Source organism: Telmatherina bonti (assembly GCF_933228915.1).
Source record: "Telmatherina bonti genome assembly, chromosome: 3".
NCBI lineage: Eukaryota > Metazoa > Chordata > Actinopteri > Atheriniformes > Telmatherinidae > Telmatherina > Telmatherina bonti.
In genome coordinates this window covers 14,607,153-14,626,453 of record NC_136621.1, presented here as the reverse complement: position 1 = coordinate 14,626,453, position 19,301 = coordinate 14,607,153, and the positions used below count along the sequence as shown (strand labels likewise).

Below are 19,301 nucleotides of genomic sequence, written 5' to 3'. Positions count from 1 at the left end.
AATCTGTGTCAACTACATAGATTTACTTTTTTATTTATTCACCTTTCCACATAAAAAAACAAAAGCAATAACTGTTTTGAAGTCAAATCTGATGTTCCTCAGCAGCAGCTTTATCACATTTGATGCAACAGAAATCAGATATGGTCTGCTACTGAGACGGAGGCCTTAAGAAAGGCTGCAGTTAATATAAGAAAGCCCGGACATCCAGCTATGATGTTATGTGACAACTGTTTGAAAAGCCATTAAAGCAAACAATAAAGAAAAAAACATGAAAAATGAAACTCAACTGTGTTGTGTCTCTAAAGGTTGTCACTGTAGGCTACCATGCTAGTGGCTGTAATTCAGTAGAAGAAGTAGCTGTACAAACAGAAAACAAAGCTCCGGCAAGAAATAAATGACAAATAACAGCAGTGGACATCCACAAGAGGATAACTAAAAGCTTTTCAGGGTGGCTGTAGCACAGGAGGAAGAGCAGTCGTCTTTCCAAAAGAAAGTTGGGAAATTTATTCCAGGCTTCCCCTGACTACATGCTGAAGTGTCCTTGGTCAAGACACTGAACCCCAACTTCACCCCTGATGTGCTATTTGGTATGAGTGTGTGTGAATGTGCCATGTAAAGTGCTTCGAGTGGTCAATATGACTGGAAAAGTGTATTTAAGTACAAAACCATTTTACAACTTTCTTTTGGAATTAGTTTAATCTCAGGAAATATCTGGGAAATGTTATCCTTGTTTGCTAGTTTGGTCCATAAACAACTGCAGAGTCAATTTTTTTAGCTTTGCAGGTCAGATACAGAAACAAAAAAAGTTATTACAAAAAATACAAAAAGTTATTTTCATTTTCACATTGCGCCTCAAGTCTTTGTAAAACTGGTAAAAACCAAATCCAAAAACAGAAGAAACATATTTTGAGATTTTATAACTCATTGCTATTGAGAATTAGCAGCAGATCTGGATGTTATAAATTGTCATGGTTATTTGTTTGTTGATGTATTTTAGACATTCTTTGGCAGCGTTTCAAGAATGAAAAATGTTTCTCAGTTATGACTTTCAGTTGTCTGACAGAAGACACATTTGCATGTTTATTATCAGAAAAAGTAAATTAAAGTCAATGACATATATCTACAAGTAACACAAGACAGCACTGAGATTTGACAAAGTTGCATTCAAGTTGCAGTGAAAGGATGTGCATTATTAACAAGGATTCCTGGACTGATTAATCATAATGATAGAAATATGGTTAAGAAATTAAGAAATAAGAAATTACTGTCACTTAACTAAAATAAAACCTTGCAAATTCTATTCATCATGCAGAAGCAACATTAGTTAAATGGCATGAAGAGTTTAGACCCAATAAAGTACCATGAGTACCATGCATGAGGCCAACTAAAAACTCTTATATTTCCCTTTATATACATAAATATTGTAGGTATGTCAGTTTTAATGTGACCCTTACGTTAGCATAGTTGTTATTAAATACATCCACCGAAGGGCAGAGTTCTGAGTTCATCTCTGAGTTCCAACATCAGTTTGAATAAATGAATGATTGATTATTTCAAGCATGTAAGCATGTTAAATGGATCATTGCTCATAAACATATGTGACCAGGAGTAGGAAGAACCATGTGCTTATAAAGTCCTAGCCCTCATTCCATTTAATAGCTGAAATATCTGCTGTTTTATGAAGTCACTTCCTGTTTTAACATGTTCACAGCGACAACTAATAATATTTACAAAGTATGCATAAAACAAAAATTTAAATAGCAATAAGTGTATAACCTCAATGACTGTCAACAGCCATTTGACAACAATAAACATGGTGACAATAGTGGAGATCATGATAATGTTTATTTTCAGAAAGAGGTATTTAAAAGGCAAACACAGTAGACAGCAGTGGACTGTGTGGTCTTTAAATATACATGGCAGCTTTTGTGGGTTGCACATCAGCTATATTACCCACAACTGGGCCGGCGGTTAGCTGGTACTACTCTGTTTGCTCCATGAAGGTAAGGATCCAAAGAAATGGACCAAATTACAAACTTAAATGACACAGGACATAAAATAAATGCTTAATTCCACCTTTTGCTTTGAGTAGGGGGTGGCCAACTCCATGCTTAAGAGCCGCAGTCCTGCAAGTGTCGAGATTTTCCTTTTTGCGACACACCTGGCTCAAATAAATGGGCAATTAGCAGACTTATTCTTGTGCAGACTTGAAGTCAAAATCTGCACGTCTGCTAATTAAATATTATGTGTTTCAAGTGTGTCAAGCAGGAAAACGTCCAACACAGGACTATGGCTTCCGAGAATGGAGTTGGCCATCCCTGACTGATGGCATAAATGTGCATTTTCTGCTTTGCCAAGAAAAGCAAACCAATACATGACCAGCAAATAATGGCAAGTGGAGCCCAGTGAATAGGAGCTTCCAAGTCTACAAGCAGAGGACTCTATCTGGTCCCAAGTCATAAGGGGAGATAACTCAGAGCCTCGTTACATGGGCTCTTTTGGGATTGTGTAACTTGTAAGTTGTTGGCTACCTTACAAGGTCACTACAGTCCTTTTCTTGAAAAGATTACATGTTTACCTCAGGTTTACCTCAGGCTACTTCTATTAGAGGTAGATCAACTTTTCAGGCCTTGTAAGATATCAGGTATCTAACAAAAAGAAGATATTTCTCTTCAATTTGGCCTGTCATCCACACCAAACGCAGATTTATGCAATCAAAAACAATTCTTTTCAAAACCTCTGACCAAAGTGAAGATTTACAAATACAGGGTTTGCACGTCTGAATATGGACATATATAACCAGGGTTTTCGGTTTGGAAACATCACTCTCTGCGACAAAAAATACCATGACATCACAAGTGAGACTTTTGTTTTCAACAATATGGACGTTGTCAAAACTGTTAGCGTTTCATTGTACAGGGACTTTGTGTTTTTTTTTACACTGCTTTCATATCGCTCCACATTGAGGACCAAAAACAAAGGACGAGATTAGGACAGTTAGTTTTCACCAAATAACCATATCACATTTGAGACACGTTTTGTGGATATGACGTTGTGAAACAGAAAGTTATTCTGATTGGATGGGATTAGGGACACTATTGCCACCTACAGGTTTGATATGCTTATGAATGTGCTAAACAACACGGTTATGCTGATTGGTGTGGATGGATTTGTTTTTTAAAAACCCAGCTACGTGTGGACATGGTCTCAGTCTCACCTTGAATAGACTGTCAGGAAAGTGCAATGGTACACACTTCTAAATCCATCATTATACTTCATGGTTGATAGTGACATCATCACTCTTTTATCAACACACAGACCTCTCAAGCCTTCAGCTTTGGCTGAAGCAGTGTAGCAGCCCTGAGAGGTCTGATAAGATGAGATAGAGTCCATTTATCCGTCAAGAGGAGGTACGTGATGCCACCATCATCTCTAATCTAATGAAACATAGATAACCAAGGTAACAGATCCAGGGGCCAGGAAATTTTCATCAGAAACGTTAAGAGCAGGTGGGAGCGCTTAGTTTGTGATATCGAAAAGACCTGGATATGAAAACACTCGAGCAGATAAGCTTTTGCATGACATTAAGCAGCAGGCTTTAGCTGCTAAATCATTGGGCACACCTTTGAAATACAAAGCACTTGAGTAAAACTGCAATGCATATATATGTGTATACATATACAAATGTTCACACAGTTCGTAGCATTGTCATATTCTCTCACAGAAACGCTTTGAAAATGGCAAACCCATTTCCATAAAATACAATCAGCTAGAAATCCAGATTTTTCAGCAGTTTGTAAAAACAAGCCAAGTGAGAGCAATGTGATCAGTCGCTGTTGGGCAGAATAGCTCTGTTTATTAGTTCCATTATACATGGCTGTGACAGAATAATGTCTCAAATTACTCCTTAATGATATACCTGTTACAAGGCAGCTTCTGTGCAACAATAAACGGTGGAGACTGAGGTGATGGGTTATAAAAAAGTCTAAATGCTGGGGTTTGCTCAGCCACTGCAAGGCCTATGAGGACGCAGGGGGAAGCAAAAGCACTGATGAAAACAATAACCAATTTGGAGCAAGCATTGTCATGTTCAAACAGGTCATTTATTGCCCCGACTTGGTGTTAACCCTTGTTTTTTAGACTTGTATGGGGTTTGTTGTAGTCGTTGTCTAAGTACTAATCTTGTTCTTTGCATTCATGTTTGATTATGATCAGGTTTTGAAGGGTTTGTCTGTATTGTGTTGCAATATTTGTTCTTTCTTTTTTTAGTACTTGTGTATGTATGTCTTTGACTATGCTTGGTTTTACTTCCTGATGTTGTTTTTGTTACCTGGTTTTGGTTTAATGAATGCTACACACCTGCCTCCCATTTATCATCAGTCCCTTGGGGATATATCTTACCAGGACTTTTGCATTAAGTTTTGATGTGTGGACAAAACAAAAGGCAAAATTAGATTTTTGGGTCTCATTCAAGAATCAGTTCAAGAATAAAAATGTTGTCTAAAGTTCTCCTTGTGCACTTCTTACAACACAGTGACATTCACTCAGTAGGTTGACAGCACACATTCAGAAGTACTTTCATTAATTAAATCAGTGTTCCTGTTTTCTTCTGTTGTGCAGTTAATTGGGATTAAATGACAGTAATTTGACTGTATTTTTTTCTGATAAGTTTTGTTCATTTAAAATTTGTTAACACCAACTTTGACAAATGACAATATACTAATTTAGACAGTTTCACCAGTTTGTGGTTCTTCCAAACTGGTCTTTCTTTATCTCAATTCAGCTCACAAAACGACACAGGGGACTATGCAGGGAAAAGTGGCTCAAATCTGACAGTTCAAGTCACATTTGACCCATATCAGCACAAACCTGATTTTGTTTTGTTTTTTGGGGGGTTTTTTCGAGGCAGGTTAGACAGACAGGCACAGCGGCACCTCGTGATTAATCAGTCTGTCTTAATCTGCAGAAGTGTGCTGAGGCCCCCTGAGAGCATAAATTGTCAAAGCACCACAGTGTGAGTGTGTTGCTGTTATCCACAAAGAGTACTCTGATGATAGCAACGCTGCTACACCAGTACTTTTCAAAGAAGTCTTCATCTTAACAGTCACATGTCACATTTTACTTCATTTTTATGTCACTGGGGTGAGGCAGAGGTTCTAATTCTGCACTGGAGACAGAATGCAGCTAGACTCAATGTAAGCAAAGTTGTATCTGAATTTTGCCAGCCCTGATTGTACAGCATCTTCAAAATGTATATACACACCCCAACATGTGCTGTCTACTTTTTACCTACATATATACAGCCTGCTTTATGTCATCATGACTTCCTTTGTGCATACAGGTTACTTCAGGGCCAGAGACACTGGAAACTGATAGCAGTCTCATTAGATTATAATGTGGAAAAAAATTACAACATAAAACTGATACTTAAGAATTGCAATGTAAATGTATTTACCACTGTAGTTTGATATCACATATCATGTCCTGCAGCGAGAACAAATCTTTTATGACCATACTGATTTAATTGTAGAAAATTACTTCTTATTTGGACATGTTAGGCTACCAAAAGCCCTTCTGTTCCACCACATGTGCAGGTTTTCTCCACTTCAGGCTTTTTATCTGCTGGAGTATTTCAGGAGCTGGGAGACATGCCAGTAATATCATAGTAGTCCATCAGCCATACACTCCTGTTAGTTCTGGTTGCAATAAATCCACCAAAAACTTAATTTTATAATCAAGCTGTAGTTTAATTCTGTAGCTGGTCTTCATAACATCAATTGTAAATTAGACTGCACATATGTGTAAATTAAAGCCACCTCAGCAAATCTTTTTCTATCTCTCCGTAAATGTCAGATTCAGCTGACAGTGTCCCATGGCCTATTATTACGTGTCTTTTTAACCATTTAAAAAACAGTGTTTGTTTTTTTTTTTTATATACATATTGATGAGTTTTATCAGGAAATGGAGGATACGTCCTTTCATTTCCTTGTCTCTGTGTGTGTGTCGACATATGGCTCTTCAGCTTTGGCTTTTCATGGTCATTTCTGTGTATTTTCCTGGAGGTCAGGGCCAGCTGGCCCCTTTATTCAACTTAAGAGAAGACTGGCATTCATCAATCTGAGAACAACTTTATAGAAAAATGTTCGTAGAGAGAAAATGAACGGTATATGTATGATTATTTTATATAGCTTTTAGCTGTTAAGAAATTCAAAGCTCTATACCAGGGGTGCCCAAAGTGGGGCCCGCAGGCCAAGATCGGCCCGCTAGCACTTGTTTTTGGGACTTAAGTCATTGTTTATATTATTGCCCTGCAGAGCTTGATGAAAAGACACTTTCAGTGTCACAAACCCCAATAAGACCGGACTCAGAGGGATCCTGAATGACATGAGCCAGGTGCAACCCAACATGGAGAGACTGGTACTGTCCAAAGATCAACTTCATGTTTTCCACAAAGTAACAACAACTTGCCTCGTTCCACATGCACTGTTTCTGGTGGTTGACATGTTGCACTTGGTTGCAGTTTAGTGGCTGTAATTATTATTTCTTGCCCCTCTAACTATGGCTTCATTGTTCGATTGCTATATTTGATTTTTAGGTAACATTTTATGTTTCCAAGATAGGAAAAAAAAGACACTGTATTTGCTATTGAACAACAATTAAAATAACATTGTGCATTGTCTCGTGTTTCATCCTTAAAGCTGCAGCGTTTGGCCTGCAGCTCACTGGATCATTTTCAGTTTGGCCCTTGGAGGCAAAAAGTTTGGGCACTCCTGCTCTATACATTTGCCATGTTGTTAATGTGTAAATAAAAGGCCATTATTCAGTGATTTTGCAATGACATAAAGTCATCCAGCTAAGGATTTCCAGTTTAATAGACCAGAGCCAGTTCAAATAAACCCCCTTAGCAGTGAACCTTCACAAACTAAAACAACTGTGCCTCATGTAAAGCGCTCTTTTTAAATAAAGGTGATGTTTTTCCCTTGTGTGCTGCTCCTCTGTGTTCCAGCCAGCTGCATTTCCCTGACTGATAATACGCCATCACTTCAACCCTCTGTACCTGCCAAGAGCACAGCCCAGATGAATGAAGTTCAAGGGAAGACCCTGACGTTGACGTAAGGAGGGCAGTCGCCTGAAACAAAAGAGCTTCCATAACAAAGCTGAGGGTTAAAAGGCCTTGTTGCTGTTGGAGGGGGCTCAGCTGCTGCTGGCATAAAGCCATCACAGTGTGTTTGCTCCCATGCAAACACGGCTCCCGGCATCCACAAGCTGCGACTGTCAAACTTGTTCTTGGCACGGCAGGGTGTCACCACAGCGATTAGCACCAGCAGTTATTGGTCTGAAAATGCGCTCCCAGTGTTACTGTTGGGTTCTAAGACATCACAAAACCGACTTAAACAGCATCAGCCAGCAATGATTCACAATGTCTTTGAGATTTCTGCAGGACTTGGAGCTCTGTTTTGTTGCTTGTTAGCAAAACTCGTCATGTAGCAAAAAGATCCCAGTGACTGAGAAGTTCTCACATCACACAAGACTTGTGCTTCAAATTTCATTTAAAGACTTTCGCTTCAACGTGTCGGCGCACCAACGATGGAAACTTATCAGAAAGATAAGAGTGAAAGCTTGTGTGGCAGAACGGAGTTTGTCCTTATTTAGCTGCATTAAAAAGATCTTTTTTATTTGGTGTTTTGTTTACTTTAGAGAGGTAAAATTAAAATTCTCCTTTGCTTTTAAGCCTTTAAGATATGATGCAGGTTATTCGCTTTAACTAGGAGAGCCAACTCCAGTCCTTTAACAGCTGCTGATTTTTTTTAGATGTTTTCCTGCTCCAACACATTCCATTAAAATTAAATGGATCCAGTTTATCAAGTTTTTCCCAATGACCCATTATATTAATCAAGTATATTAAAACAGATAAAACTCTAAGCTTGGCTACCACTCCCTTAAAGAGTCAATCTGACCACATGACAGATTATAGTAGAGCTCAGTTAGTCCACAACACAAGTATTGTGTTTAAATTGTACAACTACTGCGTTTTTGTTGTGACTCCCTGCACAACTGCACATTTCGTGCTGACATCACTTTACAGACATCCTACATTGCCATATGTCCTCAAACTTGATAAGGTTAATTTTTTAATTGCTTGTGGAAATTTAATGGAGACTACTAAAACATGTAGAGCAGGGGTGGGGTACCTTGGGCCGTGATGGCCACGGTCCTGAAGGGTTTAGACATTTCCCCGATCTCACATGCGTGATTCAATTTAAATAGATCCAAAAGCTTATCAAGTGCTGCACAGTGACTAATTAATTAGAATCAGGTGTGTTGGAGCAGGGAAACATCTAAAACCTGCAAGACCGTGGCCCTTAGGGACAAGATTTCCCACAACAGATGTATAGAATGTTAGTCTGGTCAGATAATACACGAAACAAATATTGTGGATGTCGAAGACAGGCAAACCTTGATCGAGCAGCACCTGCTGGGGTGTGGGCAGGTTTGTTGTGGTCACAACCAGAAATACGAGTTTTCGTTATGTTCATCGTCATACAAGGGGAAAAAAGAGGTCTTAAAGCATTTTATCAGCTGTTTTGATCGTCTCTTTAATATCAGTGAGGATGAGCCATGAAGCATAAACAGCTGATGGATCATGGGATCAGTCAAATGGTCTGAACTTTTTCTAAACACAAAGTCCTGACATGAACAGCGAGTGTTATGGAGCAACATCTAGCCTGGCTGTCAAATCTCATTATCATTACAATGCATCTTTAGAGCTCTGTACAGCCATGCCTGTTTGACTCGAAACACAAGTCTCTAAAACAAGATACCACAGAAAGAGCTGCATTGCTGTACCAAATCTGTACTGACCACTTGACATCCTTGTACGGTCCTGGGGACACCATCTTGTGTCACTCCACATTTCTTTATTTACTGCAAGAAAACCAGTGCTGTGAATTTATATTGAAATGTGCAAACACAGCTTGTCCAGTTTGCAGGAGACTGAAAATGAAGATTTAACCTGTTAAGTTTTATTCCTCAACGCCATTGATTTCTTGTAAGGTCTTCTAGTGGAGGTTCTCTGTGATTCCTGAAGGACTTCTCAAAGCTCTTCTTTAGATGTTGGTTGTCTTTTTGTTCTTCTCAGATGATCCAACACTGCTTCAATGATGTTGAGATCTGGTGAGGACTTATTCCTCCATCAGACGGGTTGCCAATGATTGTCAGGCCAGTTTTTGTGTCATGTGGCATACCTCCGCCTCTTCTCCACATTTTGCTGCCTTCAGGACGGCTTCTTGCCAGCCACCCTTCCATAGAGACCATTTCTGATGAGGTTTCTGCGAATGATCTAGCACAGGGGTGTCAGAATCCAGTCCTCGAGGGCCGGAATCCGGCAGGTTTTTGTTGTTTCCCTCCACTAACACAGCTGATTCAAATCAATGGATCCAGCAGCTTCTTGTCAACCTGTTTGAGTGTCGGTCAGGTGTGTGTTGGAGCACAGAGACAACAAAAACCTGCAGGATACCAGCCCTCCAGGACTGCAGTTTGACACCCCTGATCTAGTTCCACCTGATAGGTTGAACTCCTGCAATCAGCTGAAGGTCCAAATGCATTCATCAGGTCCTGAGATAGGCCTTTAACCCTTACAACTCCACTCCAAACTTTGTTTATATAACAAACACATCTAGAAGCTGAACTCTTTTAATCCCAGTCAACAACCAGACATTATTTTTCCAGGACTCAATCAGTTGTCATATTATGAGACTAAAACAGTGATAAATGAATGCAATGACAGACTTCGCACCATAAAGGCCAACAACAACAACAACAACAACAAAACAGTACTTGGTAGATAAGAACACAAAACTCAACAGTAACTAACAGTGTGCCTTTGCTCATCCTAATACCATTCTCTCAAATCTTTGCTTTCCAGAGAAAAACAAAAAACCTGTTTACATATTTATGCAATTTCCATACACTTTCCCCTCCAGCTGTTTATGCTACTATTTACCTGCTGTCATCACAAAAACAACTCCAACTCAGCTGGTTTTAGATGCCACAGTACATCAAATACGTCTTTTTGGCTTTATTCCAGATACAGAGGAGCAGTATTTTTGTTTCTTTTCATATGTAGAACTTTCAGCTTAAACATTGATCTTTGGCTGCTCCTGATTGGACGTTACTGTAAATTTCAGCTGTCTGATTGGTGGAAAGTTTGACAAAAAGTGGATTCATTATAATCAAAAAGATGGTTACTCTAAAATTGCCCATAGGAGTGAGTGTGATCATGAGTGGCTGTTCATCCCTGTGTGGCTCTGCCTTGGACTGGCGAGCTGTCCAGGGTGTACCCTGCCTTTCGCCCTAAGACTCCTGGGATAGGCTCCAGCTTCCCCGCGACCCTGAGTTGGATTAAGCAGTTAGGAAAATGAATGAATGAATGAATAAAAAGATAAAGGTCTCTTTGCAACATGGACGTGATACAGATCTTTATTCTGATGAAACTGCTGTAAATAATGGTGTTTATCATGGATCACAGTGGATTTACCATATAGTCTCTGGCTGGAGTGTCACCTCCTGTAGAGAATATAAATGCCTGAAAAACATCTGTAATGATCTAATGTTTAAGCTATCCATCCGAATTTACCCCACAGAGTTACACACTACGTTCCTTATAAACTGGTGGCAATAGCAGTGACAGCACTGGGGACAATGGTGATAGTGGACTTTTAAGGGTTGATAGATTTGTTTTTAGCTTTCAAATGATCATTTTTAGATCCTGTTTATTTACTGTTGATAGCTATTTGTTAAGGTTGACACTTCTTGTCCAGTTCCCTCAGTTATTTTAAGGAGAAACTGCACACCATGCTGAGATAGGCCAAGTCTGTGTTTAGCCTGGACTGAAAATTTGTATGGGGATTAAAAAAAAAAAGACCTTTGGAAAGCCAAAAGTGTCGTGAGGAAGGGGAAAGGGTTGGATTAGAGAAAAAGTAACTAATAAGCATTTAAGTCATTAAAAATAGAGAGGGGGGAAAACAAGCAAGGATATAGCTGAACTCTCACACTGCGGTGTGTGTGAACGCTACAACTTCCTCTGATCTTATCAGTATGCCAGAGTGACATCCCCCCCATCATCCATGTGGACCACTTAATTCCTCTCAGATGCTGAACTGAAGTGTCAGACATGAGCCAATCTGAGAGATGTGGACTCATTAAATAGATCCAAACCCCAGCAGCAGATGGGTATGTGATGGCGACCGCAATGGAAAACAGAACCAGCACCCATCCTTTGGCTGAAAATATCAAGCTTAAAGCTCCCTGCCCTTCCTGTCCCTGAAATAAAACTCCATCCACTCAACACGGGCCGTAAATTATAACTGTGCTGCTGCTTCTCAGGATAAATCTGGCAGTAAACATTGTCATGACATGGCCATAATTAAATTTTCATTATTTCATTTAGCATATTCCAAGGAAACTGCTTCCATTTTTTTTTCTAACAAGGGAAAGCTCAAAACTCAAAACTGCAACAACTAAAAATAAACCAACATTAGCTGCCTCAGATGTGAAGTTGCCTTGTCGTCAGCGCAAAGAGCAGCCAAGAGAAGCTACGACTCACTCAAATGTCAGCTAGGAAATCATTCTGCTAATGAAATACATTTTAATATGATTAGATGGAACAGAGATGAGTCTATTTCAGAGCAACGACACTGATTCAGATCTTTAAGAAGAAAAATTAAACGTCAGGTGGACCAAGACATCTGAAGTTGCGAATGGAAGACTAAAATTTGACTTTCAGCTCTTTTGGTCCAGAAAGAGAACAGTTTTCAACAACACTGCAAAGCCTCCGTCTAACCAAGTGTTACGATCTTATATCCTGCCATAAAGTCTTTTTATGATCTTCTTTTGAGAAAGGTACACTTGTCAAGAGCAGAGTGTGTCAGATTAATTAATATAATTTTGAGAAAATTTATCTTTTATTTGGTGCTGAATCTTTAAATTGCTTATTTATGTGTTAAATATGAAAAAAAGGAAAATCAGACTGCTGTGCCTCTTTTCAGTGTTTCTTTCAGTCGCTCTTGTTTTAAGATAAAGATCTTAAAACAAGAGCAAATGAACATAAATTAAGACCTGGGAGCAGGTTGGTGTATATTAGATATGTGGCGGTGAGCATATTGTCCAATACACTGAAGGTTGCTGGTTAAACTCTCATATGAGTCTGATCAGTCTGGAAGTAGACTATTAATAGCTATTCTTAAATGAAAAAAAAGATTAATGATCTTTTCTCTCAAAGTGAAAAAGAAACAATGAAAAGCATCGAGCTGGTTTTAAGTTTTAAGGGTTTCTTCACTTATTAAGGGGCTTGAAATGAATTTCACAACTTGATTTCAGTCATTTGTCACTTCTTTAAAGTCTAGATATGTTTTCTTACTTCTGGAAATCTTAGAATCGTAATCATCAGCATGAACAAATAATTTCACGTGATTATAGTTTTAATCTTCTTAATTCAATTTTTTTTACTAAAAAACTCGGTGAAGGAGGCTGAATGAAGCACAAGCTCTGCAGATCAAATCGGATGAAAGCCTACTGGATGAAGGCAAATCTTTCAAAATATTCATTAAAACCTTTAAATAAAAGTGCTTTTCTTAACAAAAATGTAGTTTTTTTTTCATTTAGATTCTAGTCTGCTTGTGTGTTATAAGTTCTTTTTGTTCATTTTCCCCTGAAAGAAGTCTAAAAAAAAAAAGGATTCATCAACAAGGGGGAGAAAATACAGAACTCATAAAAGGCTAGAGGGGTGCGAATGTCCCAGATAGCAAAGAAAGACCTAACGTGAATCGTGTTCCCGCAGAGGAAAAGGGACTTGTAAACAAAGCTTCTATTCATGCTGGAAAGCAAAGACAGAAACATGAATTCTGACAGAACAAATTGAACCTCTGATTGTTTCATTACGTTCATCTGAAACAGCCAACAAATATTCAAGACTCTTTCCACTCCTCAAGGGATCCTTTATGTTCGCATCAAAAACCATGAAAAGATATCAGAGATACAAGAGCAAACAGATAAAATAACTTACAGTTTCGGTGGACAGCCAGGACTCGGCGTTGGCGAAAGAGCCGGGAGTTTGGTGGGGCAGATTTACTGTGGGCCCAGCCACTAAATGCAGCCAACCCCGCCTAAAACGGCTATATTTGAAGTAACCTATAAAAATACATCAACGGCTGGTTTTTTTGTTTTTTTTTTCCTTTTTTTTTAAACCATAAAAGTGCAAATGATCCGTCTACAGACGGTTGGAAAATTTCTCTTTGTATGGGAGTCGTGTCTTTTTCCACTCAGACTGGGTGAAGTATGTCCTCATGTCTGAGAGTTGCACCAAAGAGGTTTACACATGACAATAAAGCCCTACCAACTTTGTCTAAACTGCTTTGCAGAAAACTAACGAAGATCGCAGCCGTGAAAAAGTCTGGCTTTAGCAGGGGGGGTCTTAACCGACCCAACAAGAAAAAATTGCCAAGCCTGGTGTATTATCACCAATACACCAGGCTGGTGTCCTCATTTGGAAATGTCACGCCTTCAGTGCCTCCGTGTTTGGCACAGGAAGTCTGTCTGTCAAGCCTCTCTGGTATCTTTTCATATTGTTCAACACATCAGAACATTTTATTATAAATCACTTTTACTGTGCTTCAAACAGACCTCCGACTATTATCCTCTTAAATGCAAATTTAAGGACCGGGAAACATCAAAGAAGTTCAAATTGGAGACATACGACTCAAAAACCATTTAATTCTACATAATAAGCACCCGACTCCTAAAAGACAAGCTGGTGGTAACAAAATGGGACTAACAGCAGTTATAGTACTGTGTTCTTGCCTGGGGTCTTTAGAAGTAGAAGAAGTGTATTTTATTCATTGGCATGCCATGTGCACATGCAGGAGTCTGACCTCAGCTATCTGTAAGTCGGGAACACACACTCGGAGCAGTATGGTAAAGGAGCCTGATCATCCTGTTCACACCCATATTTCTATCTATCGGTTCTAAGCTGCTTTTCTCAACTTTAAAGAGAAGATGGGAGATCCTGGAGAGACAGTTCGAGCAAGAAAAAAACACAATTCAAAGCCATACAACATCAATACTCAGGAGCTAAAAGTGGGCCAAGAATATACTAGAGGTGGAAGAAAATATCAATATATTGCAATTTCATGATAATTTGTTTAGCAATATATTGTATCAAAAGAACTATTTTGTTTGGTTATTTTTGTTTTTTTTACAATTTACTGTGTGTGCAAACAGTAACAGCGATGGTTCATATTTATGTTGCATTTCAAAACATTTCTTTTGTTAATGTTTACTTGGGGAATCCAAAACACTTTGATGTTGTATGTAAAAAGGTGTCATGGTGTGATGTTTTGTGTTGTCTTTAGTTTCTGGCTTTATTTTGTAGTTTTTCCTGTTTAGTTCCTTCATAGCTGGTTTCCTGTTTTCCTTTCCTGTTTGTGAGATTCACCTGGTCTCATTTAGTTCATTCACTTCACCTATGTCTCTTTTGTTCATATGCATTTAGACACCTTGGTTTCTGTTCCCAGTACTGGTCCATTGCTCATGCTTTTGCTTTTGTTGGGTTCATGTGTTTTGAGCTTGAGTATTTTGGAAATTAAAATTCATCTTCATTCTGCATTCCTTGCTCCCGTCCTGCATTTGGTGGTCCACACCACCACCTCAGCGTGACAAAAGGATGATGATGCATGTTAAAGGGCAGATGGCTGCCCTCCCTGAGCCAGGTTCTACAAGAAGTTTTCATTTCTGTTAAAAATGCACCTTGTCCAGGATCAGAATGGCGGATTGGATGCAAGTCAAGATTCAATGCAATCTGTTGGTTTTCCTTAACTAGGCTATTTCTGATGAACTGGCCCTGAGATGACATTGTTGGAAAGTGGCACTACACAAAATAAAAACGGCTTGAAATATAATTGAATAATGGTAAAATGTTTGTTTTTGTTCTGCACCAAACTTTCTTCCTATAAATACGTTGAAATACAGCTGCACAAAGTATCGTTTGAGCATCGTCACCACTATGTACGTGTGTAATAGTCATTTTACAGGTCCCGCAATGTAAGAAGCAAATGAACTTGATAATCTCACCAATTTCAAGGGTACATTAAACAATGCGTGGTAGAACCCTATTTATATTAGCACATTATAGAACAAAACACATACTCAGGACATAGGGTAATGAAAGGAACCAATCAGACAACCAGCATTATCTATGTTGCACTTCAGCGTTGTGTTTAATACTACAGGAATAACAATTTTTCACTGATAAGACAGATTTTAATTTCTTTATTCATATATATGTTTTTGTTTTTGTGAAATCTATATCAAATCAAATCAAAGTTTATTTGTATCGCACTTTTATGCAGAAGCATATCAAAGTGCTTAACTACATAAAAAACAGTTTCACACTTAAAAACACACACGCACGTTACACACATACGCACACAACCCAACCCTTTCCCTGACCATTTATGATGAAAATAAAAATGACCAACTTCAGGATTCTGTATCTGGCTTGACACTGTTGTTACGCAGGAAGTTGACGACAAGCACGTAACAGATGTGAATGTTTAGTTTACTATACCGTTAAATTCTGTTGAAGAAAAATCTCAGTATCGTCTTGCTTATAGCATTGCAATATAGCGTATTATTGCTGCGGCATATTGATTAGGGCTGCTTGATTATGACAAAAATTATAATCACGATTATTTTGACTGAAACTGAGATTGCGATTATTTAACACAATTATCCAGTATTTTTAAACAACGCTGCTGGTCGTGGTGTTCTCGACTCCGTGTCGCGCAATATAACCGTCTAATGCACGGTTCCAAGTTGTTTAATCCGATTTTACCGCTTATATAGAAACTATTTTATGTTGGCCTCAATGTACGTTTTATGCCAAACAACCGCTGTCAGGCTGCAGCGCGTTTCTCTCATTCACCTGTAAAAGACAGCTGATTTGAACCAGCTGATTAACACGTTGCTATGGTAACTCCCCGTAACGGAGGGATATTACAGTGTTTACTATGTATACAAAAATAATGCAGCCAGTTCTCACTGACAATGGTATAAACTATGTTGTTTTGAACTTCCACAACCTACTGCAGTTATTCTACATTGACCTGCAGCCGACTGAGACTGGCCGCCTGGGAGTGCTTTAGGACGGGGAGAGGCTCCCGCTGCTCCTTCCTTACAGTAACTGCAGAACAATATGTGCCTTCAAATCAGTCGCCAAAACACCAGAACAGTCTCTAATAACTCCAGTAAAAGTTGCTAGATTTGTCACTAGTCGCTTTTAACGAAAAAGTCGCCAGGTTTAGCCAGAAACTCGCCAAGTTGGTAATAGTGGCTGAATGAAACCAAAGCGGCGGTGGGAGGAGTTTATAGCACAGCGCTGCCATGCCAGTGACACTCGATTAGCAGCTGAAGACAGCAGGAGAGGAAACTGCAAAGAGAAATATAATCACACTCTTTAATTTTATGATCGTTGAAAACCCAGATTGTAATTGAGATTAAAATCCGATTAATCGCCCAGCCCCAATCATATTGTCAGATTCTTGCCAATACACACCCGTAGAAATCCCCCCCACCCCCCCTCACCATTACACCCCCAGTAACCTGACACATTGACACAAGCCAAGATGGATCCATGATGATAATTCCCTCCACAGTCTCAAACAGCATCGGTAAGGAAAACAAGACTGAGCTCCATAAACTTAACATCAAGCTTCTGACTCGGCCTCTTCTTTTCCTCCTCCTCGTGTTCACCCTCACTCTGATCCCTTTTGAGAACTTTGGACTTTTCATCACACTCCTACAAACAACAACCAACATCCACCAAAAACACAACCCCTCATGAACCTGTGCATCTTCCCCACTTTGAGGGGAGCATCTTGGAAAAGGACCCGTTTTCTCTTCCATATCACTCTGTGTTTGATTGGCCGGTAAATATTTGAAGGCGGAACAGCTCTCTGAAGGGATGTTTTATGGAACCAAATAACAACAGCAACCTCCAGCCTGAGCCTTAGCGCTGCGCAGGAGCTTCTCGGAAATGAAATGCTATGGGACTGGGACTTGTGAGAGAAACAGAAGCTCAGAGTAAACATGGCCGTCTCTTCTGTGTTTTCACCTCCTCCTCCTGCTCCTGCTCCTGCACATGTACACAAACCCAGAGAAGTACATGTTAGCGCCTCAGCAGTCCAGCTGTCCCCACGGTCCGACGAGCGCTTCCCTTTGGCAAAAACCCCAAATCTCATCCTCCCTCCCTCTCCCTTCACTGGATAAGCATTTCCAGCTGGTTTCACAAACATTACAAATGGGATTCAGTGGTTGCCGCAGATTGTGTCTTTCTGTTTTTTTTTGTTTTTTTTTTGCTTCCCTCATGCCCTCCCTCTCTTCCTCCCTTTTCTTCTCACAGTAACTAGCCTTGTCTCCAGAGACGGGGTAGCTGAGGAAACTAGGCCACAGTCCGGTCCACTGAGACAGAAGAACCAAACACACAGATCAGCTCAGCTCTGAGAAGCTCCGCTTACACCTCAGCTGTACACACACAATCAACCGTCCTTCCTGCAAGCTGATCTACAGAAGGAAAACACTAATCCATCATCTGGAAACTGGTAGAGAGACAAAGCGACGGGTTATAAAACTACAGTTTGACCAGTTTTTGCTTTTGCTTAACATGATGGAGGTTAATTAGTAAACTAACATTCATGTTCTTGGGCACAACTTAGCAAAGAATTACTTTGCTGTTATCCCGTCTGCATCTTCATTAGTTCATTTTATCATTCAGGGTGAGGGCTACAGAGTAAACATCCTGAACAGAATGAAGGTGAAATGGAAATTTACCTGAGAAGGATGCAAAGAATCTTTCCAAGACAATGCAAACAGTCGTCATTGTGACTTAGCTGGGAAACGCTTTAAAGGATAATTGGGCTCTATTATGATCAGATGCAAGCAGACATTGTTATTTAAACAATACATTTATTGTTAATGTTATTGTTATTATTATTATTTATTTTTATTTTTATTATTATTATTATTATTATTAATAATAATAATAATAATAATAATAATAATAATAATAATAATAATAATAATAATAATAATAATAATAGCTGCTAACAGTCATTACCCTTCAGAACAAAGCACTAAAATAAATAAAAAACCCTTTACAATTTCCCTCTGAGATTAATAAAGTATTTTTCATTTCATGATGGATTTAAAGGTTCCTCACACCCAGTCAGATCTTCAGAACAACGACTGATTAAACGGATAAGATAAAATCTGTGTCAACATTCATTCTCTGTTGTGTTTTCATAAATCTGACCAACGGACCAATGAAAGCCTCATGAAATGAAAGCAACACATCAGAGATTTGAGATGTCGAAAATATGACTTGTATCGAGATGCACATGTGGCAAGAGCATGGTTTATTCCTCTATTCATACATGCACTCAATGTTTCTCCGTGTCATTAAGCTCAAAGTTCTGCAGTATTGTGTTTTTAGCCATAATAAGTTTTATTTTTTATTAATCTTTTATTATTTCTTGTTTATAAACCTGAAATTGTTTGAACTTCGGCCAAGAAGTGCAGAGCAATAACACACAAACTCACTCCCAACAAGTGTGGTATTGACAGGTGAAGCCATAGGGGGCACGGTTCAGGATGGTAATAACAATCACTGGACCCCGTCATGAGGTTTTGTTTACTCCAGGAAATGAAAGTGAGCCACATTTTTTTTTAAATGACCCAAACCCAGAAAGGAACATTTAGAAGATTAAAGACGAAACAAAACGTTTGACACGTTCCATCAGCTCAGAGGAGCTCCGCATAAGAGGACGTCATGCTGGGATTTTTATAAGTTGATGTTGTTTCTTAGCAGATAAATCATTCAAGTGCTTCACAAGTTAAATAAAAGTAATCCATATTTACTCTAACATGGTAATATTTTTATAAATAAGACATTACCTTACAAAGAACTGAGGCTCACTCAGTCATCTCGTGAACTGGGAAATTCTGCACAAGTTACAGCTCGACGTCTGCACGTTTAGACAAGTTGACTCAGGTTAAGCGTGGATATCAAAAATCTGCCTCATATCCACCAAACATAGCCTAAATCTGCATTTTCGATTCACATCTGGTACCTCACAACACCTGCCATGACCAAAGAGAGGCCCAGGATGAGCTTTGACCCAAGTCCAGTGCATTAAACGCCTTGCAAAATACCAAAATATAAGTAGCACAGATTAGTCTACTAATCTGTT

General features: G+C 39.1%; 1 protein-coding gene across 2 annotated transcripts in view; it reads right to left on the bottom strand.

The window, feature by feature from the left end:
* sh3pxd2aa (SH3 and PX domains 2Aa) overlaps positions 1-19,301 on the bottom strand; it is a 126,076-nt gene that overhangs the window by 105,535 nt on the left and 1,240 nt on the right. The gene's annotated exons all lie outside the window — the stretch shown is intronic.